Genomic DNA, 25,612 nt, shown 5'->3' on the forward strand with positions numbered 1-25,612 from the left:
CGGTATCGGCCAATGTCTATTTTAACGCTGATGTGCAAAACTGATGTCAAAGCTGACATGCATACCTATATAACGTAGGTACATGCCGTAATGACGCAACGTAAAATTTTGCGCTACACGTTCAACACAGCATTCCTAACCTAGCGCACAATGTCTGATGTGTGGATCAAGCAATCAACAAGTCGAGCAGTCACTTGAAAGAGTAAGAACATTTCAGCGAGAAAACACAAAAGGCGAAATCCATTAAAGCCAAGATAATAGAATTCATGACCCTTGACAATCAACCCTTCTTTGTCGTGGGTGATGTTGGCTTTTGCCGACTGGTCGAGCACCAGTACACACTACCAAGTGCGTTATTTTTCAGATGTTTCCCTACCTGAATTACACAGCAATAGAGTCACTGCTATTAGCTTCAAGACATACATTCTATGGAACACCGTTTGGGTCTTTGTGTGTCAAAAAAGATACAGTAGCACTGTCAAAGCTGTACAAATATGTCTGCAAACAAGCAAACACCGGCCACAATGTGTTTACAATACCGCGTTGGTAATAAAGCATTATTTGTTCGACCGCAACTTCTGGGGTAGCTAGCTTTAGCTTGGTACCTAGCTAGCACGAATACAACCAGCCTGAAAACAATGACCAGTAGAAACTGCGGTCATTTTCATTATTCTTAGCAATGATTTAGAAATCCTTGAGTAAGTATTAGCTATGTTGGCACTTGTTGTTCGCCTATTGAAATGGAACTTTAGTTCATGAAAATAAATAGCTAGACAGCTACTTAACCCTGTTTCCCAAAGCTAACATTATAAGCAGCCAGCTAGCTTCATCTGGCTAGTGAGGCTCGACCGGACTTGGTTATGTGTTGTGAAGCTAGCCACAATAAGGATTAGACACAATTGTGGAATTTGCGGTTTGCCTTCAAAATAAAATAATGTCCTTGACAGTGATGCAAATGAATACAAATAGTAGAATTATGCCAAACTTTTATTTTGAAGGCAAACAGCAAAGTCCACTACTGTGGCTAATCCTTTTTGTGGCTAGCTTCACATAGATGGGTCCGACCACCATTTATCAAATCAAAACTGTCTTATAAATTAGTGTTCTTTTAGATGGTGACACCTAGCTATAGAGTTTGCAAGCTAACTATCGCTACTGTAACAGATTATGCCATTTTGCTATGTTATTGGGGAAGAACATTGTTTGCTTCTATGAAATAGCTAGATTTTATTTTATGACCAGCACTGTACAGTTCAAGTCAGGAAGTTTACATTTACATACACATACATTTAAACTCAGTTTTTCACAATTCCTGACATTTAATCCTAGTAAAAATTCCCTGTCTTAGGTCAGTTAGGATCACCACTTTATTTTAAGAATGTGAATGTCAGAATAAAAGTAGAGAGAATGATTTATTTCAGCTTTTATCTCTTTCATCACATTCCCAGTGGGTCAGAAGTTTACATACACTCAATTAGTATTTGGTAGCATTGCCTTTAAATTGTTTAACTTGGGTCAAACGTTTCAGGTAGCCTTCTACAAGCTTCCCACAATAAGTTGGGTGAATCTTTGCCCATTTCTCCTGACAGAGCCGGTGTAACTGAGTCAGGTTTGTAGGCCTCCTTGCTCGCACACGCTTTTTCAGTTCTGCCCACAAATCTTCTATAGGATTGAGGTCAGGGCTTTGTGCTGGCCACTCCAATACCTTGACTTTGTTGTCCTTAAGCCATTTTGCCACAACTTTGGAAGTATGCTTGGGGTCATTGTCCATTTGGAAGACTCATTTGCGACCAAGCTTTAACTTCCTGACTGATTTCTTGAGATGTTGCTTCAATATATGCACAAAATGTTCCTTCCTCATGAAGCCATGTATTTTGTGAAGTGCACCAGTCCCTCCTGCAGCAAAGCACCCTGACAACATGATGCTGCCACCCCTGTGCTTCACGGTTGGGATGGTGTTCTTCGGCTTGCAAGCCTCCCCTTTTTCCTCCAAACATAACGATGGTCATTATGGCCAAACAGTTATATTTTTGATTCATCAGACCAGAGGACATGTCTCCAAAAAGGGTGATCTTTGTCCCCATGTGCAGTGGCAAACCATAGTCTGGCTTTTTTATGGCGGTTTTGGAGCAGTGGCTTCTTCCTTGCTGAGCGGCCTTTAAGGTTATGTCGATATAGGACTCGTTTTACTGTGGCTATAGATACTTTTGTACCTGTTTCCTCCAGCATCTTCACAAGGTCCTTTGCTGTTGTTCTGGGATTGATTTGCACTTTTCACACCAAAGTTTGTTTATCTCTAGGAGACAGAATGTGTCTCCTTCCTCAGCAGTATGACGGCTGCATGGTCCCATGGTGTTTATACTTGCATACCTTTTTTTGTACAGATGAACGTGGTACCTTCAGGTGTTTGTAAATTGCTCCCAAGGATGAACCAGACTTGTGGAGGTCTACAATTTATTTTCTGAGGTCTTGGCTGATTTCTTTTGATTTTCCCATGATGTCAAGCAAAGAGGCACTGAGTTTGAAGGTAGGCCTTGAAATACATCCACAAGTACACCTCCAATTGACTCAAATTATGTCAATTAGCCTATCAGAAGCTTCTAAAGCCATGACATTTTCTGGAATTTTCCAAGCTGTTTAAAGGCACAGTCAACTAAGTGTATGTAAACTTCTGACCAACTGGAATTGCGATACAGTGAATTATAAGTGAAATATTCTGTCTGTAAACAATTGCTGGAAAAATTACTTGTGTCATGCACAAAGTAGATCCTGGTTGAAAAATGAGTTTTAATGACTCCAACCAAAGTATATGTAAACTTCCGACTTCAACTGTACGTGTTTGAGGTCAACACCCTATTAAGACACTCTATTTAGACACTTTAGACTCCAGCCACCCAAGTCATAGACTGTTCTCTCTGCTACCGCACGGCAAGCGGTACCGATGCACCAAGTTTGGAACCAACAGGACCCTGAACAGCTTCTACCCCCAAGCTGCATGACTGATAAATAGTCTGGGTAGCTATTGGTTAACTATTTAACTATCTGCATTGACCCTTTTTGCACTAACTCTTTTGACTCATCACATACGCTGCTGATACTGTTTATTATCTATCCTATTGCCTAGTCACTTTATCCCTACCTATATGTTCATATCTACCTCAATTACCTCATACCCCTGCATATTGACTCGGTACTGGTACCCCTTGTATATAGCCAAACTATCATTACTCAGTGTGTATTTATTACATGTGGTTTTTTTTATTTATTATTTATATTTTTTTATCTCTGCATTGTTGGGAAGGGCCTGTAAGTACACCTGTTATTTACATAGCATGTGACAAATAACATTTCATTGGATTTGTTATTGTTTCCGTTATTTTGGCAATTCCCTGTATGCACTTGTGATAAAACTTAATCCACAGCTATTTTTAACATTGAGAGCAGACATCTGTGGTTGGCGGTTGCAGTAAAAAAAAAATATACACTTATACTTTTTTTTTGCCTCTGGGCCCCCTACGGGCTTGGGCCCAGGGGCTTCAGCACCTGTATCTGCATTAAGCCAGAACTGTCAATACCCAATACTAAGTACTGTATTTGTATTTTGTATGAAGACTTGCTTTTGTTTGTTCTTTCTTTCTTTCTTTTCTGTTATCTGTTTCTGTTATTCTTTATTTCTTTCTTTATTTTAGGTCATTTGTTTTCTTTCTTTCATTTATCCTTCCTTAATTTATTTTATCCTTTCTTTTTTATCCTTTCTTTCCTAGTACACGGTGAATGCTCGTGGAAACCACATTGCCACATTTATCCTAAAGTCAGCATGCGTATTCAAAACCACTTCAAATAAACCATTTCAAATAAAGCCCACACAAATTAATAAATAAAGCACACTTTTTATTAATAAATAAAGCCCACTGAAATGCCTCTTTATGTTCATTCTGCTACTTGTGTGCGTACAGTGATAATGCCTAGCATCAATTTGCTCAACTTGCCATTGGCTCAACTTACCCCAAGGCAAACATTTTGACTATATTAGCCCACACAGCTACAAGGATGCACTTTCTTGCTAGGTTTAGGACCTCATATTGAAGCTTATAGAAAACCAAATTGAAGTATAGAACAATCTTAAAATTATCTACTTTCGTTTAGATACAAAGATCATGAAACCTCTAACACAGCACTATAAATAGACACTGGTATTCAACAGAACCTGGAGTGAAATGCGCTTTTTAACTATTCACACTGAAACAAAGTCTATAGGCTATAACAATGAAACCAGGGGACTTAATCATGGTGAGAGGGTTGGTTAGTTAGGGCAGGTTCTAACTTACAGAAAAACTAACCGGAGGTTCTAAACGAGAGTCTGACCGGGAGTACCGAAGGTGCATGTCTTACCGGTCTCCAGAGCTTGTGTTTTCTGGCCGTGAATGATGTCACGGTGACAATGAAGTGGGTAACGGCCACCATCATACCAAACAGCACCGCGATCAGCGTCCGCACCGGGAGCAGCACGTACGCCACAAGAGTGACCAGCATGAGCTGCCACACCCCCTGCTCCGGGGTGACAGAAGCCTCCACGCCGGGGGCTCCAAGCGCGAGGGGGAACGGGCAGCAGAGGATCGCGAATGTGAAGCTGAAGAGCAGCACGAGCTTGGCGATCTGCTGCAGCTGCGTCATTTGCAGGTACTTGACGTTGGTGACGATGAAAAGCGAGACGAACACCACACAGTGCACCGGGTGAGAACCCTTGGACACTGTGAGCTGGGGACCGGACAGCAGCTCCATCAGTGCGAGAGACGAGGCGGCCACGATGAGCACCGCGAGGGCTTTGAGAGTGGCTGTCTGCTCCAGCTTCACGTTGTAGTTTTGGAAGAGTGCCTCGAGCTCGTTGCTGTCGAAATCGTCCTCGCACGCGATGGTTGTACTGACGGTGGCCGAAGAGTGACCCTCCTTCCGCCGGGTCTGGACTATTTCAAAAGGAATTTCCCCCATGTTTGGGCCATTCATAAAGCGGATTTTGCGAGCGCCCCTAGACTTCTCGGTGGGTCCCTCTCCTTTTAACTGGGAGCCGCTCACAACCCATGCGTCCTAGATTTCAGCGGCTCGACATGGAGGTTGTCAGTAGCGTGACAACGGAGCCCGCGACTTTAATGTCTGCGCTCGCTGCTTTCCACGTTGACTCTTTTGTCGTCAGAAAAGTAGCCTGAACCATATGTGCCTTATGGGAGCGCCTCTCTCTCTCTCACACTCCCCATCACTCTATCTCTCTCCTCATTCTCTCTCTTTTTTTCTCTCTGGAGGCGGACCACCTGCGGTGCTTTCTCTGCTTGGCAGACAGAGGTACGTGGAGGTACCGGAGAGGAGGAGGGGATCTTACGTTTCTGTTTTTTGGGGACTCTACTGGATCACGCTTGCGCAGCACGCCCTGCACAACATGGCACGTCTCCCCAAGACAAAAGTGAACACTGTCAAGTCAAACCCATAGGCTGCTTTCATTTGACAAACATGTTCTACTTTTCCAAAACAAGAGAGTTGCTTTTCCTCTACATCCCCTTAGACAAGCACAGACAAGCGCACGCACATGTACACAAAGAGAGAGAGAGAGAGAGAGAGAGATCAATTGAGAAACCAAAACAAGCAGGTGAAAATTGCTCACGCCACCAGCGAGTCCCACATGTGAACTTTTATAAAGCGCAACAACATCTGTCTTAGGTTTCTACAATTTCCTTTTGTTTCACCCCCCTTAAGCTCCCCATAACACAAACCGTCACCATTATGTAACAGTCTGGCAGGTGTTAAGGATTACCGTGTTTATCAATCTATTCTCGCGCATCTGGGGGCTGAATTGAATATCACCTCGCGTTAAGTGGATTTTGACATGCGCTTTAATGAGGTGAAGATCCCTAGTCAGGTGTCTTTCTCTCCCCCTGTGGTGTGTGTGTATGTGTGTGTGTGTGTGTGTGTGTGTGTTTGCGTGCATTGTGTGTGTTATTCATCTTGATTAGAAATAGTGTCTTGTTTATTTTTATTGATTTATTCTTTATGATGACAGGGAATCACACTGAAACCAAGGCCTCTTTCTCAGTTGAGCTCTGGATACACATCAATGCATATAAAAAACACATCAATATACACTATATGCATCAATAATACACATCAATATACTCATCAATACACTCAGAGAAAAACACAATTATAGAAAACAAACAGATTCTTCTATAAAAAGGTCCTCAGTCAGCCTTTTAAATTGCCCTAGAGGCAATTAATCACATTTTAGAGAGCCTTGGAGACAAAAAAAAAAAAATTATATCAGATTTAACTAACTCAGTGGAGATTGAAGGGATCTACAGAGTTAGCCTTCCCTGAGACCGGGTCTGGTATCTCGTACGTCTGTAAGTTACAGCGGAAGTTTATTCTACAACGCTGTGTACTACTCCCTTCAAAGACCAGCGCAAACTGGCTCTAACCAGAATAGAAAGAGGAGTGGGAGGCCCCAGTGCACAACTGAGCAAGAGGACAAGTACATTAGAGTGTCTAGTTTGAGAAACAGATGCCTCATAAGTCCTCAACTGGCAGCTTCATGAAATAGTACCCACAAAACACCAGTCTCAACGTCAACAGTGAGGAGGTGACTCCGGGATGCTGGCCTTCTAGGCAGAGTCCCTCTGTCCAGTGTCGGTGTTCTTTTGTGTTCTTCCTCTGTCCAGTGTCATCTTAATCTTTTATTTTTATTGGCCAGTCTGAGATATGTCTTTTTCTTTGCAACTCTGCCTAGAAGGCCAGCATCCCAGAGTGGAATAGCCTTCGTTTCTCAGAACAAGAATAGACTGATGAGTTTCAGAAGAAAGTCCTTTGTTTCTGGCCATTTTGAGCCTGTAATTGAACTCACAAATGCACAACATATTTACAAAAGGGTTTCTAATGATCAATTACACTTTTAAAATGATAAACTTGGATTAGCTAACACAACGTGCCATTGGAACACAGGACCTTACCAGGAACTGGGAGCACTAACAGAAAAAGTTGAAATCACTATTTTGGTGTTTTGAGGTCCTGTTTAGTGCAGAATTAGATACATTCTCTTTTGGTGTTGTGTCCTCTCTGTAAAGCTACTAAACACCATGATGATGTTTTGAATCTGGTCTAGTGCATAGGTGATTAAAACTAAAGACTTCTATTGAGTTCAATCACTTAATTTTCTATCTCCTTGGTTATCCTCATGAAAGATACTTACTTTTGAGCAACATATTAAGTTTAATGTATTCTTACATTATTTTGGTCAAATTAAATTAACAAATCATTGAAACGACTTGCATGCAGTTCAAAAATAAATTGGGGGGTATTTTGACACTTTATTGATACAGTTATGAAATGACAGAGGGGATACAGAGAAGTGGGAGAAGAAATGAAGGGTTGGAGCGGGGAATTTAAGCCCGGTCTTCGGTGGGGAGAGAGGTGATGTTCTAAAGGCATCAGCATGCTTCAGTTGGGCTGGCGACTAGCCGGACTCGGCTAGCCGAACCGATGCTCCCTTAAAAGACCTTCTCTTGAAAACCTGACAAAAGCGGCAATAGCACTGTTTGTCCATTTTGAGACATCTTGGCGCCCTCAAAAATAGTCTGAATTAATATAAGATAACTTCTCCTATATTTGGCAAAGTCAAGTTGATGATTAAACAGATAGAAGATCATGAATAACAGGGAGATGAAGAGTGCAAATATCAAGGTATCTTAATGGGTACATTTACATATTTTCTCGTACTAGTCCCGCATGGGAATTGAACCCAGAACTCTATCGTTGCAAGCACCATGCTCTACCAACTGATCATCTCTCGTCAGAAGTAGTGCACTTTGTAGGGAATAAGGTGCCATTTGGGACATCAGGTCTAAGGAAGGCAGCAGCGATGCACTTAACCATCCGCTCTAGACAATCATGTGACTGTTAGACAAATCTAACAAGTTAGCCATTATGTCTTGAAGGATACAAAAGCAGGTCCCCTTGTTGTCTATTGGTTGACCTTGTGATTATTGATGCAGCAAACTCTTGGATGTCTAAAGTGGTAAATGCATTAGTCAATGTATTTGTCAGTGTAAAGCGCATTCGCACTGCAGGGTTAAAAAATAGCTTATATACACTTATACAGTAAACCAGTAAATCCGTTACTATGTCATGTGTGCACTGTCCCCTGTCAAACTCAGCTATAACCATTGTTTGATAATGTGTAATTCATATGATATCAACATTATAGAGGGTTGCCAGGTGACATATGACAACTCATGGCGGGAATGTTGGAAGACCCCAGCATCAATTCTTCCTACAGTAACAGATGAGTGGCTAAAAGTAGTTGATTCATCACCATGGTCAATTTCTGTGCAGTATTTGGTTGCTCTAACAAGGCACGAAAGACAACGAGAAAAACATATTTTCACAGATTACCCGCAATCATGAAACACCAAGGAGGTAATTAAGACTCAAAAACTGTCAGAAAAGCAAAGAAATCCTTTTGCCAGTCTGCTCCGATAATTTTATAGTCTGACTGATTTTGAGTTTAGCTGTTAGTTGTTATGGTAACAAGTGGCATCATGGGTGGAATGTTGTTCATATTTTTCCAAATTTCATAATAAATAAATATTATTTAAGACAAAATGCTGAAAATCCAGTGTTTCTATGCTCCCAATGATGAACCAGACTTGGGGAGGTCTACAATTTTTATTCTGAGGTCTTGGCTGATTTCTTTTGATTTTCCCATGATGTCAAGCAAAGAGGCACTGAGTTTGAAGGTAGACCTTGAAATACATCCACAGGTGTACCTCCAATTGACTCAGATGATGTCAATAAGCCTATCAGAAGCTTCTCAAGCCATGACATCATTTTCTGGAATTTTCCAAGCTGTTTAATAAAGGCACAGTCAACTTAGTGTACAGTCGTGGCCAAAAGTTTTGAGAATGACACAAATATTAATTTTCACAAAGTTTGCTGCTTCAGTGTCTTTAGATATTTTTGTCAGACGTTACTATGGAATAGTAACATAATTTCATAAGTTTCAAAGGCTTTTATTGACAATTACATGAAGTTGATGCAGAGTCAATATTTGCAGTGTTGACCCTTCTTTTTCAAGACTTCTGCAATCCGTTCTTGCATGCTGTCAATTAACTTCTGGTCCACATCCTGACTGATGACAGCCCATTCTTGCATAATCAATACTTGGAGTTTGTCAGAATTTGTGGGTTTTTGTTTGTCATCCCGCCTCTTGAGGATTGACCATAAGTTCTCAATGGGATTAAGGTCTGGGGAGTTTCCTGGCCATGTACCCAAAATATCGATGTTTTGTTCCCCGAGCCACTTAGTTACCCCCTTTTGCCTTATGGCAAGGTGCTCCATCATGCTGGAAAAGGCATTGTTCGTCACCAAACTGTTCCTGGATGGTTGGGAGAAGTTGCTCTCGGAGGATGTGTTGGTACCATTCTTTTTTCATGGCTGTGTTCTTAGGCAGAATTGTGAGTGAGCCCACTCCCTTAGCTGAGAAGCAACCCCACACATGAATGGTCTCAGGATGCTTTACTGTTGGCATGACACAGGACTGAGGGTAGCGCTCACCTTGTCTTCTCCGGACAAGATTTTTTCCGGATGCCCCAAACAATCGGAAAGGGAATTCATCAGAGAAAATGACTTTACCCCAGTCCTCAGCAGTCCAATCCCTGTACCTTTTGCAGAATATCAGTCTGTCCCTGATGTTTTTCCTGGAGAGAAGTGGCTTCTTTGCTGCCCTTCTTGAACCAGGTCATCCTCCAAAAACTTTGCCTCACTGTGCGTGCAGATGCACTCACACCTGCCTGCTGCCATTCCTGAGCAAGCTCTGTACTGGTGGTGCCCCGATCCTGCAGCTGAATCAACTTTAGGAGACAGTCCTGGCGCTTGCTTGACTTTCTTGGGCGCCCTGAAGCCTTCTTCACAACAATTGAGCCGCTCTCCTTGAAGTTCTTTATGATCCGATAAATGGTTGATTTAGGTGCAATCTTGCTGGCAGCAATATCCTTGCCTGTGAAGCCCTTTTTGTGCAAAGCAATGATGACGGCACATGTTTCCTTGCAGGTAACCATGGATGACAAAGGAAGAACAATGATTTCAAGCACCACCCTCATTTTAAAGCTTCCAGTCTGTTGTTCGAATTCAATCAGCATGACAGAGTGATCTCCAGTCTTGTCCTCGTCAACACACACCTGTGTTAACGAGAGATTCACTGACATGATGTCAGCTGGTCCTTTTGTGTAGGGCTGAAATGCAGTGGAAATGTTTTTTGGGGATTCAGTTCATTTGCATGGCAAAGAGGGATTTTGCAATTAATTTTAATTCATCTGATCACTCTTCATAACATTCTGGAGTATATGCAAATTGCCATCATACAAACTGAGGCAGCAGACTTTGTGAAAATAAATATTTGTGTCATTCTCAAAACTTTTGGCCACGACTGTATGTAAACTTCTGACCCACTGGAATTGTGATACAGTGAATTACAAGTGAAATAATCTGTATGTAAACAATTGTTGGAAAAATTACTTGTGTCATGCACACAGTAGAGGTCCTAACCGACTTGCCAAAACTATAGTTTGTTAACAAGAAATTTGTGGAGCGGTTGAAAAATGAGTTTTAATGACTCCAACCTAACTGTATGTAAACTTCCGACTTCAACTGTATATTTCAGTCTTCTGTGATGTATATAAAATGTAATTTTGGGATGCAAACTCAAAATTTAATACATTTCAATATATCTGACATGGTACAAGTGTCATCTTTTTTAAGGACCATAACCATGTGTGTGAGTTACTTTCATTTTTGTTTCAAAGTTTTGTTTTAGAAAACCAAGAAACACTCTGTGACCCTGTTTTAGCCCACTGCAGTAGAAGGTTAATAACAACACTAAATTAGCCAACATTAAATAAATAAATTGCTTGTAGTCTAGCTTTTAGCATGAGTCTCTGTCATAGGCGGCGTGGGAGTTTCAAGTTTTGGAGCAGCTGTGGACTTTGATAAACACATTTCATGCAATTCTACTACACTTTATATGACTGGAGACATTAGAAGAATAGTTTTTATTACGGGGTAGCCTAGGCCTACTCTGCTGACACTGACAAACAGATCAATAAAAACCTTGTCTAGAATGCAACCATCTAATCTAGGCCTATGAAAAGGGGGGGACACAAATTGTACAATATGGCATCCATCTAGACTGGAGGAGGACATTAATGTCCCAAAACATCTCCAGTGGTACTGACCCAATCATAATTTGTTGAGAACTTTATTCATGAGGAGGAAAAATGTATATATTACAGCATGGGACAAAGGCCTCAATGGAATAGGACAACCTGGTGTGTTGACTATTGGCTATTCCAGCCCAACAATATATTTAATCGTATATGTCACTAAAACACCCAAATGAATTAAACACAACCAAACAATCAGAAGCCCTGATGGTATTCACAGAGTGTACAAAACATTAGGAACATCTGCCCTTTCCATGACAGACTGACCAGGTGAAAGCTATGATCCCTTATTGATGTCACTTGTTAAATCCATTGCACCCAGTGTAGCTGAAGGGGGAGACAGGTTAAAGAATGATTTTTAAGCCTTGAGACATTTGAGACATGGATTGTGTACTGTATGTGTGCCATTCAGTGTGAATGGGCAAAACAAAACATATAAGTGCCTTTGAATGGGGTATGGTAGTAGGTGCCAGGTGCACCGGTTTGAATGTGTCAAGAACTGCAACACTGCTGGGTTTTTCACGCTCAACAGTTTCCTGTGTGTATCCCACTGTGAAGACGAGCAATGCTGCAGCAGCATCCGTTTCTACTTTGACTACTTCATCCTTTTCCAGATATGAATGGAGACATCCCTCAGTTAGAATTTTTTTTTGTCATATGATGTGCCTTGGTTAATCTGAATGATTCTGTTGTGCCATTTGAGTAAAGAGCACCTTTACCTTGTCGTTATGAAAAAAGTGTCCCCTTAAACCAAATGAAGGGCTTTGCAATTGTAACGGCTGTCTGTAAGAGGGAACCAAGGTGCAGCAGAGGATGTGCTCATCATTAGAATTTTAATTCAAATAAACAAGAGAACACTACAAAATGAACAAAACGACAGCAAACAGTCCTGTTAGGAAAATACTCAAACAGAAACAATTACCCACAAAACCCAAAGGAAAAACATGCTCCTTATGTGTGACTCCCAATCAGCAGCAACGAGCTTCAGCTGTGCCTGATTGGGAGCCACACACACGGCCCAAAACATAGAAAAAGGAACATAGAACGCCCACCCAATGTAACACCCTGGCCTAACCAAAATAAAGAACAAAAAACCCCTCTCTATGGCCAGGGCGTTACAGTACCCCCCCCCCAAAGGTGCGGACTCCAGCCGCAAAACCTGACTCTGAAGGGGAGGGTCTGGGTGGGCCTTCTTACAGCGGCGGCTCAGGTGCGGGACGTGGCCTCTGCTCCACCCTTGACGTCGCCCTCTTAGGTGGCGCACCTGGCCGCGCCGAAGGTCTGGTGGGCGACGCTGACTGCGCCCGGCGATGGTTGCGCCCGGCTGGCGGGCGACCCTGGCTGCGCCCGGCTGGCGGGCGGCGATGGTTGCGCCCGGCTGGCGGGCGACCCTGGCTGCTCCGACGGCACTGACCCAGGATTCACCAGGCTGGGGAGACATGACAGAGGCCTGGCCCTAGGCGTAGGCACAGGACTCACCGGGCTGGCGGGCGTCCCTGGCCACTCCGGCAGTTCAGCGCAGTCTGGCCACTCCGGCAGTTCAGCGCAGTCTGGCCACTCCGGCAGTTCAGCGCAGTCTGGCCACTCCGGCAGTTCAGCGCAGTCTGGCCACTCCGGCAGTTCAGCGCAGTCTGGCCACTCCGGCAGTTCAGCGCAGTCTGGCCACTCCGGCAGTTCAGCGCAGTCTGGCCACTCCGGCAGTTCAGCGCAGTCTGGCCACTCCGGCAGTTCAGCGCAGTCTGGCCTCTCTGACGACTGTTGACTGGCGGGAAGCTCTGACGACTGTTGACTGGCGGGAAGCTCTGACGACTGTTGACTGGCGGGAAGCTCTGACGACTGTTGACTGGCGGGAAGCTCTGACGACTGTTGACTGGCGGGAAGCTCTGACGACTGTTGACTGGCGGGCAGCTCTGACTGCTCTGGACAGGTGAGACCCACTGGAGGCCTAGTCCTGGGAGGTGGCACAGGACGGACCAGGATGGGGAGACCCACTGGAGGCCTAGTCCTGGGAGGTGGCACAGGATGGACCAGGATGGGGAGACCCACTGGAGGCCTAGTCCTGGGAGGTGGCACAGGATGGACCAGGATGGGGAGACCCACTGGAGGCCTAGTCCTGGGAGGTGGCACAGGATGGACCAGGATGGGGAGACCCACTGGAGGCCTGGTCCGAGGAGGAGGCACAGGATAAACCGGGCTGTGGGAGAGCACTGGAGTTCTGGTACGGACACTCTTTACCCACACTCCAGGCTGAATGCCCACTTTGGCCCGGCACAGGGGGAGAGCAGGCATTGGGCGAACTGGACCCTCCCAGCGCTCTGGAGACACAGTGCGCAACGCCGGCGCAGGATAACCTGGACCGAGGAGGCGCACTGGAGACCAGACGCGCTGAGCTGGCACCATCCGCCCTGGCTCGATGCCTGCACTCGCATGGCACTTGCGGGGGGCTGGTATGTAGCGCACCGGGCTTTGAACGCGCACTGGGGACACCGTGCACTCCACAGCATAACACGGTGTCTTACCAGTACCACGCTGCTTCTGGTAAGCACGGGGAGTTGGCTTAGGTCTACCACCTGACTCCGCCAATCTCCCCGTGTGCCCCCCCCCAAAAAAATTGTGGGGCTGCCTCCCGTATCCGTTGAGCTCCCTTGCCTCGTACCAGCGCCTCTCAGCTCTTGCCGCCTCGATCTCCCACTGCGGGCGGCGATACTCCCCAGCTTGAGCCCATGGTTCACCTTCGTCCAGTAATTCCTCCCATCTCCAGGAATCCTGAACGATCCTCTCCATCTTCTCCAAAGTCCATGAGTCCTTCTCCTGGTGCCTCTTCTTCCTCTGCTGCTTGGTCCGTTTTTGGTGGGTAATTCTTTAACGGCTGTCTGTAAGAGGGAACCAAGGTGCAGCAGAGGATGTGCTCATCATTAGAATTTTAATTCAAATAAACAAGAGAACACTACAAAATGAACAAAACGACAGCAAACAGTCCTGTTAGGAAAATACTCAAACAGAAACAATTACCCACAAAACCCAAAGGAAAAACATGCTCCTTATGTGTGACTCCCAATCAGCAGCAACGAGCTTCAGCTGTGCCTGATTGGGAGCCACACACACGGCCCAAAACATAGAAAAAGGAACATAGAACGCCCACCCAATGTAACACCCTGGCCTAACCAAAATAAAGAACAAAAAACCCCTCTCTATGGCCAGGGCGTTACAGCAATAACAGTTTCACAGTAATTTATGTCCACATGTATGAATATATAGCATGTAATTTGGAACAACATGTAAAGGACTATTGTTTATGATATTGTAAACATAATGTACTTTAATAATAAGCTATATTGTTGTATGGGTCAAATGAAAGACATTTGTGTGTCATCTCTGCTTTGCCTTGCCCCATTGAATAAAGTGTATTTCTTATAGCCTAGCTTATGTTTTAAATACATTTTTTTTACAATTTAAACATATTTTGCAGAGACAATGTTATTGTAGTGGTACTCTTAGGCAAACCCATACACACAAATCTAAGTAAAGGAATGGAATTAATTAAATATAAATATGTTGACGAGCAATGTCAGAGCAGCATAGATTAAGATATAGTAGAATAGTATAGAATACAGTATATACATATGAGATGAGTAATGCAAGATATGTAAACATTATTAAAGTGACATTATTAAAGTGACTGGTGTTCCATTTATTAAAGTGGCCAGTGATTTCAAGTCTATGTATATAGGCAGCAGCCTCTATGTGCTCGTAGTGGCTATTTAACAGTCTGATGGCCTTGAGATAGAAGCGGTTTTTCAGTCTCTCGGTCCCAGCTTTGATGCACCTGTACTGACCTTGCCTTCTGGATGATAGCGGGGTGAACAGGCAGTGGCTCAGGTGGTTGTTGTCCTTGATGATCTTTTTGGCCTTCCTGTGACATCGGGTGCTCTAGGTGTCCTGGAGGGCAGGAAGTTTGACCCTGGTGATGCATTGGGCAGACTGCACCACACTTTGGAAAGCCCTGATGTTGCGGACGGTGCAGTTGCCGTACCAAGCAGTGATACAGCCCGACAGGATGCTCTCAATTGTGCATCTGTAAAAGTTTGTGAGGGTTTTAGGTGACAAGCCAAATTTCTTCAGCCTCCTGAGGTTGAAGAGGTGCTGTTGCGCCTTCTTCACCACACTGTCTGTGTGGGTGGACCATTTTAGTTTGTCGGTGATGTGTACGCTGAGGAACTTGAAGCTTTCCACCTTCTCCACTGCGGTCCCGTTGATGTAGATAGGGGGGTGCTCCCTCTGCTGTTTCCTGAAGACCAAGATCATCTCCTTTGTTTTGTTGATGTTGAGTGAGAGGTTATTTTCCTGGCACCACACTCCCATAGCCCTGACCTCCTACCTGTAGGCTGTCTTGTCATTGTTGGTAATCAAGCCTATTACTGTTGTGTCGTCTGAAAACTTGATGATTGAGTTGGAGGCATGCTTGGCCACGCAGTCATGGGTGAACAGGGAGTACAGGAGGGGGCTGAGCATGCACCCTTGTGGGGCCCCAGTGTTGCGGATCAGTAAAGTGGAGGTGTTGTTTCTTACATTCACCACCTGGGGCGGCCCGTCAGGAAGTCCAGGACCCAGTTGCACAGGGCGTGGTTCAGACCCAGGGCCTCGAGCTTAAAGATGAGCTTGGAGGGTACGATGGTGTTGAATGCTGAGCTATAGTCAAATTACAGCATTTTTACATAGGGATTCCTCTTGTCCAGATGGGATAGGGCAGTGTGCAGTGTGATGGCGATTGCATCGTCTGTGGATCTATTGGGGCGGTAAGCAAATTGAAATGGGTCTAAGGTGACAGGTAAGGTAGAGGTGATATGATCCTTGACTAGTCTCTCAAACCACTTCATGATGACAGAAGTGAGTGCTACGGGGCAATAGTAATTTAGTTAAGTTACATTTGCTTTCTTGGGTACAGGAAAAATGTTGGCCATCTTGAAGCATGTGGGGACAGCAGACTGGGATAGGGAGATATTGAATATGTCCGTAAACACACCAGCATGCTCTGCCGTCTGGGCCGGCAGCCTTGAGAGGTTTAACACGCTTAAATGTCTTACTCACATCAGCCACCTAGAAGGAGAACCTCCAGTCCTTCGTTGCGGGCCACGTCGGTGGCACTGTGTTGTCCTCAAAGCGGATGAAGAAGATATTTAGCTTGTCCGAAAGTAAGACTTTGGTGTCCACGATGTGGCTGGTTTTCCTTTTGTAGTCCGTGATTGTCTGTAGACCCTGCCACAGACGTCTCCTGTCTGAGCCGTTGAATTGCGACTCCACTTTGTCTCTATACTGACGTTTTGCCTGTTTGATTGCCTTGCGGAGGGAATAACTACACTGTTTGTATTCTGCCATATTCCCAGTCACCTTGCCATGGTTAAATGCGGTGGTTCGCACTTTCAGTTTTGCGCGAATGCTGCCATCTATCCACAGTTTATGGTTAGGGTAGGTTTTAATAGTCACAGTGGGTACAACATCTCCTATATACTTCCTGATAAACTCAGTCACCATATCAGTATACACGTCAATATTATTCTCTGAAGCTACCTGGAACATATCCCAGTCCGCGTGATCAAAACAATCTTTAACCTGTTAGGGCTAGGGGGCAGTATTTACACGGCCGGATAAAAAACGTACCCGATTTAATCTGGTTACTACTCCTACCCAGTAACTAGAATATGCATATAATTATTGGCTTTGGATAGAAAACACCCTAAAGTTTCTAAAACTGTTTGAATGGTGTCTGTGAGTATAACCGAACTCATATGGCAGGCAAAAACCTGAGAAGATTCCTTAAAGGAAGTGCCCTCTCTGACAAGATCTTGTTCTTCTTGTCTCTGTTTATTGAAGACTGAGGATCTTTGCTGTAACGTGACACTTCCTACGGCTCCCATAGGCTCTCAGAGCCCGGGAAAAAGCTGAATGATGTCATTCCAGCCCCAGGCTGAAACACATTTGCGCTTTTGGCAAGTGGCCGATAAGAGGATAATGGGCTTAGGCGCGTGCACGAGTCGATCCCGTGCTTTTCTTCTTTCGTTTATTTACCTAAACGCAGATTCCCGGTTGGAATATTATCGCTTTTTTATGAGAAAAATGGCATAAAAATTGATTTTAACCTGTTAGGGCTAGGGGGCAGTATTTACACGGCCGGATATAAAACGTACCCGATTTAATCTGGTTACTACTCCTGTTCAGTAACTAGAATATGCATATAATTATTGGCTTTGGATAGAAAACACCCTAAAGTTTCTAAAACTGTTTGAATGGTGTCTGTGAGTATAACAGAACTCATACGGCAGGCAAAAACCTGAGAAGATTTCATGCAGGAAGTGGCCTGTCTGACAAGGTGTTGTTGTTCTTGCCTCTGTTTATTGAAGAGTCAGGATCTTAGCTGTAACGTGACACTTCCCACGGCTCCCATAGGCTCTCAGAGCCCGGGAAAAAGCTGAACGATGTCGAGGCAGCCCCAGGCTGAAACACATTATCGCCTTTGCCAAGTGGCCGATCAGAGGACAAAGGAATTAGGCGCGTGCCCGAGTCGACCCAGTGATATATTTTCTTTCGGCTGTTTACCTAATTGCAGATTCCCGGTCGGAATATTATCGCTTTTTTACGAGAAAAATTGCATAAAGATTGATTTTAAACAGCGGTTGACATGCTTCGAAGTACGGTAATGAAATATTTAGAAATCTTTTGTCACGAAATGCGCCGTGCGCGTGACCCTTATTTACCATTCGGATAGTGTCCTGAACGCACGAACAAAACGCCGCTGTTGGAACATAACTATGGATTATTTGGGACCAAACCAACATTTGTTATTGAAGTAGAAGTCCTGGGAGTGCATTCTGACGAAGAACAGGAAAGGTAATCAAACTTTTCTAATAGTAAATCTGATTTTGGTGAAGGCTAAACTTGCTGGGTGTCTAAATAGCTAGCCCTGTGATGCCGGGCTATCTACTTAGATTATTGCAAAATGTGCTTTCACCGAAAAGCTATTTTAAAATCGGACATATCGAGTGCATAGAGGGGCTCTGTATCTATAATTCTTAAAATAATTGTTATGCTTTTTGTGAACGTTTATCGTGAGTAATTTAGTAAATTGTTAGTAAATTCGCCGGAAGTTTGCGGGGGTATGCTAGTTCTGAACGTCACATGCTAATGTAAAAAGCTGATTTTTGATATAAATATGAACTTGATTGAACAAAACATGCATGTATTGTATAACATAATGTCCTAGATGTGTCATCTGATGAAGATCATCAAAGGTTAGTGCTGCATTTAGCTGTCTTCTGGGTTTTTGTGACATTATATGCTAGCTTGAAAAATGGGTGTCTGATTATTTCTGGCTGGGTACTCTGCTGACATAATCTAATGTTTTGATTTCGTTGTAAGGCCTTTTTGAAATCGGACAGTGTGGTTAGATTAACGAGAGTCTTGTCTTTAAATAGCTGTAAAATAGTCATATGTTTGAGAAATTGAAGTAATAGCATTTCTAAGGTATTCGAAAATCGCGCCACAGGATTCAACTGGCTGTTACGTAGGTGGGACGATTTGGTGCCACCTGCCCTAGAGAGGTTAAACAGCGGTTGACATGCTTCGAAGTACGGTAATGGAATATTTAGAATTTTTTTGTCACGAAATGCGCCATGCTCGTAACCCTTATTTACCATTCGGATAGTGTCTTGAACGCACGAACAAAACACCGCTGTTTGAACATAACTATGGATTATTTGGGACCAAACCAACATTTGTTATTGAAGTAGAAGTCCTGGGAGTGCATTCTGACGAAGAACACCAAAGGTAATCAAACTTTTCTAATAGTAAATCGGAGTTTGGTGAAGGCTAAACTTGCTGGGTGTCTAAATAGCTAGCCCTGTGATGCCGGGCTATCTACTTGGAATATTGCAAAATGTGCTTTCGCCAAAAAGCTATTTTAAAATCGGACATATCGAGTGCATAGAGGAGTTCTGTATCTATAATTCTTAAAATAATTGTTATGCTTTTGATATTTTTGTTGTTTTGAATTTGCCGCCCTGCTTTTTCACTGGCTGTTGAATATTGTGTCCCGCGGGTGGTTCCCACATATCCCAGAGAGGTTAAGGGCCGTCGTGTTATTGGCTTGAGGGGGGATGTACACAGCCGTGACTATAACCAAAGAACATTTTCTTGGAAGGTAATACGGTTGGCATTTGATTGTGAGGTATTCTAGGTCAGGTGAACAAAAGGTCTTGAGTTCCTGTATGTTATCACAATTACACCATGAGTCGTTAATCATGAAACATACACCCCCGCCCTTCTTCCCGGAGAGATATTTATTCCTGTCTGCACGATGAACTGAGAACCCAACTGGCTGTACCGACTCAGACAGTATATCCCGAGAAAGCCATGTTTCTGTGAAACAGAGCACATGCTACAATCCCTGATGTCTCTCTGGAAAGAAACACTCACCCTGAGCTCGTCAACTTTATTATCCAGAGACTGAACATTAGCGTGTAATATTCTTCGGAAGCGGTGGGTGGTGTGTGCACCTCCTAAGTTGGACTAGAAGACCCCTCCGTTATCTCTCCTCCGCCGGCGTTGTTTTGGGTCAGCTTCTGGAATCAGTTAAATTGCCTTGGGGTGTGCTAACAAAGGATCCGCTTTGGGAAAGTTGTATTCCTGGTCATAATGCTGGTAGTGCTGGTGAGTTACCGCCGCTCTGATATCCAATAGTTCTTTCCGGCTGTATGTAATAACACAAAAACATTTCTGGGCTAACAATGTAAGAAATAATACATAAAATAACAAAATACTGCAAAGTTTCCCAAGAGCTAGAAGCGAGGCAGCCCTCTCTGTCGACGCCATCATCATCACTCAGTGGCACCTCCAAAGGCCACTCAGATCTTCTGGGAGAAAAGTATCTGGCATTGAACTTGGTTGTAGTAGCTGTGTGTATGTTTAAAGCTAAGGATCACATCATCTCCTGTTTCTAGACATTTCACTAGATTACATGGGTTAGATTTACACTAAACAATTTCTTGTCAGCACAAGGCATGTGCAAAATCTAGTATAATGATTGTATACATACATGTCTACTGGTATCGTTTTTAAATTAAGAAAATAAAGATCAACAATATGTAAACAATGTGTGAGTTAAGCTATTCTCTGCTTCAAATGCACAATGCAAGGGGTGCACTGGAAATGTCCATAACGCTAATGTCATCACACTATAGGCCAGTAGTTCCCAACTACGGTCCCTGAGTATCACAAACAGGACACATTTTTATTGTAGGCCAGGACAAGCACACCTGATTCAACTTGTCAACTAATCATCAGGCCCTCAATGAGTTGAATTAGGTATGTTTGTCTGGGTCTACAACAAATATATGTGTTGCGGAGGTACTTGAGGACCGGAGTTGGGAACCACTGCTGTAAGCCTATGTTTGCATACCATTATCATCAGGTGCAAAATGGGTTCACTGTAGTTTTGTTTACAACATTTGCTAACATAGGTAAACATATAACCCAGGATATACAAGAATGTACCCTTATTCTCTTGGGGCATTAATTGGGACCTCTTCATCTTCAGACAGGGTTTCACATCACAAAGAAACAGGCTTTATTATACTAAAATTAAACAGCACTGATTCTTATGTTGCTATATCTCTCTGTCCTCAGTTTTTCTCACTAGGGACAGAACTGGAGAATCTGTCCTCCCACAAAGTATACCTGCCCTATCCAGAGTAGCCTACTCTACCCCTTCTCTGACAGCTGGAGCTGCTAACGTTAATCCTTCCACCCTCTTCCATGGCTGCTAGCTACAAATGCATTTTCGAGTTTAGGTTTTTAATTTACAATGATAAATACATCAAGATAGCTAACATTACGTTAGCAGCTCATTTAAGTTAGCCTGCACACTAAGTTCCTGTAGCAAACTAGCTAGCTGATATTACATCGCTCTTTTTATAATTTTCAAAATATATTAACTAACTTGAATAGGTTCTCCCACTGCCTCCGTTTTCTGGGTCTTTAGAAAAACAAAATAATGGGCAATCTTCCCCAAAAAACGCATTATCATGTCACAGCTATTTTACTCTCCTGTTTCTCATCAATTTGATAAGATGTGATTTGGTACACCCAGCCCACATCAAATAATGAAACTTGTTTACACGTAGAATCGATGCCAGTTTCAGTTTATTTGTTATACTTTCTAGCAGAGCTCCATTAGAATACATAGCGCATGTACAGCCTACACCAGAGGGGGCTGGTGGGAGGAGCTATAGGAGGACGGGCTCATTGTAATGGCACTGCACACTGTCACTTTCCTTGGACTATAACACCAGCGGCTATTTACTTTGTGTGTTAGGGATCAGCTTGAATGTGATATCTTACTATATACATCCTATTAGTACAGTAAACAGACACAGTTTATTCCTTTTTGGTAGTTCATTCCATCATTGCACTGGGCATGACCTGCAGGGCCTCATTATAACCCATTAGATGGCAGAAAGTGTGACTCAATACTGCCCTCTGCAGAAAGATAATGACATTTCAAAATACAATAGTACATTTAAGTAGGGACCCGCACAGAGTCCAGTAGGACAGTGTCACAAGGCTACATAATCATAGGTTTACACAGCCATTCTTGATTGTGAGCTAGAATGAAATGCTGAATTAAATTTGTGCATCACATGAGGTAAATGACGATTTTCCGTCAATGGAATCAATGTAGGGAGGTAAGATGATATCAAAAGGGAATCGCTTAGACCACACTTACCAGTAGGACTAGTTATCTCATGTGCTCTGTCAGAGAAGTAGCTTATGTGAGAGCTTTACTAGTAGCCTAAACGTACAGTTAAAGTATCCATCACTAATGAATGAATTAACTTCAGAGATAATAGGCTGGTTTATGCTCATAGTGAACAACATGCTTTTATTAGCCTACTAGAATCTCCTACAAAGAGGTTTCTGATAGGCTTTCAATGGAAAGGTTTAACTTGTTATAGCCTACAGTTCACAATAACAGGAGAAATATATTTAATCACCAAAATAAAATGAATAGATCATAAACTTGATGACACTTCATTTAATCTTTGAAGTGTTAGCTAATGGTTTACTGAAACATATTGAAGCTATCCTTTTTTTTCAATAGCACCAATGACAACAACCTATTAATTTGATGATAATGTGAAGCAAAAAAAGATTGATTTGAAAGCATCCCCGAGGAAGTCCACTGGAGACAGAGAACCGTGTGTAATGGATGGGTTTGTCGGACGGGTTGCAAAATGAATCCTTGCATTTCAGGGATCAACTTGCTGTGGCAGTTTTATAGCCTAATGCATTAGCAGCAGTAATAATACAAATAAACTATTACTACCTTAATATTCTGTGCAGGCTGACGCAGACTAATTAGGCTATTTCAAATACTTCACTTTTTATTAGTGGGAAGAAGTTGAATTAATGTCTAATTGTGGGTCTTTGTAAGCAAAAGTTTCACTATACATAGCTGCATATTAATCAGGGCATTTGAAGCCGAGCAAAGATCTTCATGCCTTCTACTTTTTTTACTAAGACGTTCAAATGAGATACTAAGTCATTCGAACGATATACTAAATCGTTCAAAGAAAATAATTCCAAGAGTCTAAGTTATTTTTTGTTACAAATTTAACCAGAACCATCCATAATGCACATTCACTAATAATGACTAACTTCTTCTAGCCAGCATTATAGAAAATTAACACAGGTCTCATAAACATCTCTCAAGCACAAGCCCACATGCTAGTGAATAGCCAGCTAATCTTTATAGTTTAAGTTTATCCAACTTCAATCTATTTGCTAGCTAACAAGGTAGAACAGTTGAATTGTTATGAACACACCTTTCTGTCCGTCTCCAACAGATGTTGAAATCAAGTGGCCTGCCTTATTTCTCAGAATGAGAACAATGTCACGGGCGTCGTAGGAATTAGACCAAAATGCAGCGGGAGTCTGTATACTCATCTTTTTTATTTGCAGAAAGAAGGAAAAACAAAACAAAACACACATATACAAAAACAATGACGACAAACAGTCCTGTAAGGCATACAGCTATACACGAAACAACTACCCACAAAAACCCCATGAAAAACACCCCTACAAAATAGGACCTTCAATTAGAGTCAACGAGGAACAGCTGCCTCCAATTGAAGGTCAAAACAATAAACTAGACATAGGAATAGAAAAACTAGAAAATAGAACATAGAAATACAAAACATAGAACACAACCCAAAAACCCCGACAACACAAAACAAACACACCCTGCCACGCCCTGACCAAACTACAATAACAAACAACCTCTTTTACTGGTCAGGACGTGACAAACAAGTTGCCAATTCCTTATATAATTGTGTATTATACTTATTGCACATTTATAAAACACAGAGTAGACCGCTATAACAGTCTATGGCAAAAATGCTGCTAGCGGTATGTGGTAGGCTACTGCAATGCCACATGCAAAAAAAAAAAAGAAAAAGCATTCATTTTCCAGAATCAACGTTCATTGACACTCCCGTTTTAGCAGTGTCTGCTCTGTGCACAATTTGAGGAGTTGAGACATAAAAAGGGTAAGTTAGAAAGGTAAACTTCTCCTTTATTACAGTACAATAATGTCTCAAAGTGTTTCGGTGTGCGATTATGTTGGACCAAACCTCAAATGCAAATAGCGATTTGAAACTGCCTGTCAGAGAGGAAGAAGTGATTTCTCATCTTTGTTGTTGTGAAAGGTGGGGGGGGCTTAGTGTGTGTGTGTGTGTGTGTGTGTGTGTGTGTGTACGTGCGTGCGTGCGTGCGTGTGTGTGTGTGTGTGTAATTTGGAAGGTGCAGACAGCACAGAACGAGCGAAGGAGACGAGACCGAAAAGACAACATGAGAACAAGCGGACATAAACACCCATAAAACTGAAAAAATACAAATAAACTTGATTAGTGCGATAAAGGCATTTGGAATATCATGCTGAAACATACATTTGAATTATTCTAATTAATTTGATATATCGCCCAGCCCTAGCTGGAAGAGGGAAAGGAGGGGGATAATCATATAATCTTAGTGTGGTGGGGGGGGCTCAGAGGACCCGCGAGACAGGTTACACCTCAGTCACACACAGTCAAGGCCAGACAAGGAGAGATGACATATACCAACACAGCTACAGCAGCATCTCTTCTACACACTCTCTCTCTCCATCCACCTCATCTGTCTATGTATTGCTTTACGTGCCATCTATTTCTTGCCTTACGTTACACACACACCTCAGGTTTTTGGACTATCTTTTCCTCACAGACAGAACCTTTGACAGTCCCCCATTTCCATGGCAACAGAGGTGGTGAGGTGCTCCCTTACCTGATTCCCAATAACCATGGCTGTGTCCCAAATGGCACCCTATTTCCCACATAGTGCACTACTTATAGCGTTCTGGTCAAAAGTAGTGCACAATATAGGGATTAGAGTGCCATTAGGGATGATAGCCATCCCTCACTGTCTGTCACTCACTGGAACTGTGTGGCATAAACGAAGACTCGTTTCTCATGGCCGGTGATTTTAATGCAGGGAAACTGAAATCCGTTTTACCTCATTTTTACCAGCATGTTACCTGTGCAACTAAAGGCGACTAAACTCTACTCTACCTTTACTCCACACGCAGAAATGCATACAAGACCTTCCCTCGCTCTCCCTTTGACAAATCAGACCATAACACTATCCTCCTGCTTCCTGATTACAAGCAAAAACTCAAACAAGAGGTATCAGTAATGTGCTCAATACAGAAGTGGTCCGATGAAGAGGATGCTAAGCTACAGGGCGTTCACTAGCGCAGACTGGAATATGTTCCAGGATTCATCCGATAACATTGAGGAGTTTACCATATCAGTCACCGGCTTCATTAATAAATGCATCGCCGTCCCCACAGTGAATTTAGTACAGTACCAGTCAAAAGTTTGGACACACTTACTCATTCAAAGGTTTTTCTTTATTTTCACAATTTTCTACATTGTAGAATAATAGTGAAGACATCAAAACTATGAAATAATACATATGGAATCACGTAGTAACCAAAAAATGTTAAACAAATCAAAATATATTTCATACTTGAGATTCTTCAAAGTAGCCACCTTTTGCCTTGATTGCAGCTTTGCACACTTTTGGCATTCTCTCAACCAGCTTCATGAGGTAGTCACCTGGAATGTATTTCAATTAACAGGTGTGCCTTGTTAAAAGTTAATTTGTGGAATTTCTTTCCTTCCTAATGCGTTTGAGCCAATCAGTTGTTTTGTGATAAGGTAGGGGTGGTATAAAGAAGTTAGCCCTATTTGGTAAAAGACCAAGTC

General features: G+C 42.9%; 1 pseudogene; it reads right to left on the reverse strand.

Annotated features, from left to right (window-relative positions):
• Nucleotides 1–5,181, reverse strand: part of LOC115192279 (adenylate cyclase type 1-like) — a 79,752-nt pseudogene extending 74,571 nt beyond the window's left edge.
• Nucleotides 5,182–25,612: the final 20,431 nt, after the last annotated feature.

The sequence above is a fragment of the Salmo trutta genome, chromosome 4, assembly GCF_901001165.1.
Source record: "Salmo trutta chromosome 4, fSalTru1.1, whole genome shotgun sequence".
Classification (NCBI taxonomy): domain Eukaryota; kingdom Metazoa; phylum Chordata; class Actinopteri; order Salmoniformes; family Salmonidae; genus Salmo; species Salmo trutta.